At 41.5% G+C, this 1,832-nt stretch overlaps 1 protein-coding gene across 1 annotated transcript in view; it reads right to left on the bottom strand.

The window, feature by feature from the left end:
- The window catches only part of TRPM8 (transient receptor potential cation channel subfamily M member 8), a 180,221-nt gene that overhangs the window by 18,121 nt on the left and 160,268 nt on the right, over positions 1–1,832 (bottom strand). The window lies entirely within an intron of this gene.

Below are 1,832 nucleotides of genomic sequence, written 5' to 3'. Positions count from 1 at the left end.
GGAACACTGTGTGCCATTAATTATATTTGCCAAACTAACGCATTTTTGCACGACTTATCCTGTGTGCATAATTAGTCTTGGTTCCAGATTGGAGCATCTCATCATCCAACTGGCAGGGAAAATACCACAATCAAGAAGGTGGTTTTTCCAGGGTGACAACTGTCCATCACCCTACAGACAGGCTGACGCTGAGAATTTCCCCAGTGCGGGAAACTCAACTACACAATTATGTGGTAATGAGGTTGTGCTTTGCTCATGTCTTGCTCCTAGGTCTCTTGACTTAGAGCGACGGAGGCTAGGAGGTATCTGAACCCCAAGGCCTCCAAGCTTGAGGCTTGCACATAGGATGCCTGTCATGGATTTGGGGAGTATCCGAAGCCCCTGACTGATGAGTCTGGGAGAGAGGATACTTACCCAGTGATACAGCCACACAGACATGAATGATTGAGCTCTGGCTCACTTGAAATTTTTAACTTAACTATTGGGCTTTGCCCACAGAATTCAGTACTGATTTCTTCCTTGAAACAAAATTAAAAACAAAAAGTCTTGGTATTATAGGGCCGAAGTCTAGGATCAGGAATTTACTATACCAAACAGAATAAAATGACTGTTCCAGCTGCAAAGAATGTAACATCTAAGGGTGCCTATACACGAGCAGGGAGGCTGTGCTATAATCCAAGTGTATCAGAACAGATTCAATTAATTGAGTGTGCTGGAGCATGGCAATTACTGGGCTCCAGCAGCCTCCCGCATCTTGTGTATCAGCATCCCCATGCTTCAAAGTGGCAGCAGGAGCACTTTATCTAAAGCTCATTCAACAAGCTTTAAATAAAGTGCCCCCCACACCATTGTGAAGCACAGGGATGCTAATACAAGACACACTCTGGGCACTTTAATTAGAGTAGCTCTCAGAGCCACTACAATTAACACCCCCCCAACCACACACACTCCTGGAGTACGTGTATAAATACCCTAAGACCCAGATCAGAAGTATTTAGGTGTCTAATTTCCATTGGGATACCATTGACAATCTGGGCCCTGTCTGCCCCTTTTCTACAATCATTCCAGAGCAGACAGGATTTCAAAATATGTCAATATCTCTAAACAAAAGTCTTTCATTCATTAGGACCACAGCTTAACCAATATATATCTAACATAAGTCTTCTGTTTCTAGCTGTCCAGAAAACAAATACTTAATTTTTCAAACATGGTTTTCATGTTATTTTGGAAGCAGAAATCAATATTCAGACTTTTCCCCATACCCACTGCCTATGGGGCCTATGGTATCTTCTTTTTTAATATCTATTTTTAATCAAACCCAATGAGGAGCTGCTCAGAGATATTCTTGCTCTGTTGCTGCAAAACAAGTCAATGAGCAACTTTTCTACAAATTAATAAGTGATGCAGCCCACTAGAATTGGAGGATTTGGGAAGATTAATCCTGGGAAGAGATACACTTTGGTTGTTTTTTCATTACAAAAATCATACCTCAGAGAGGTCATTTTTTTCCATAATGCACCTGAATTCAAAGTGCAATCTAATTTACCCAGCCTTACTCTGTTCAATCTATTTAAACGAACATAAAGGTGGCTAGCTGCATTAGTCTGAAGAAGGCAGAAAGTAGGGCAGTGTGGCATCTTAAAGGCTAACTGGTTCAGAGAGGAATGAGCTTTCATAGACAGCAACATACTTCATCAGATGCTATGAATGGCCTGGCAGAAAGAAAGGTTTTATATAGAAGGGAAAGGGACAGAAGAAAAGGATGCTGCTAAGAGGTAAAGAGTGGGTTGAACAGATTAACTGAGATGAACAAAGCAGCTAACACTTTGAGG

Source organism: Gavialis gangeticus, unplaced genomic scaffold, assembly GCF_001723915.1.
Source record: "Gavialis gangeticus isolate Ggan-Ray unplaced genomic scaffold, GavGan_comp1, whole genome shotgun sequence".
In the NCBI taxonomy this organism is placed as follows: Eukaryota; Metazoa; Chordata; order Crocodylia; family Gavialidae; genus Gavialis; species Gavialis gangeticus.
The sequence above is the reverse complement of the archived record's forward strand: the minus strand, read 5'-3'. Positions and strand labels throughout refer to the sequence as shown.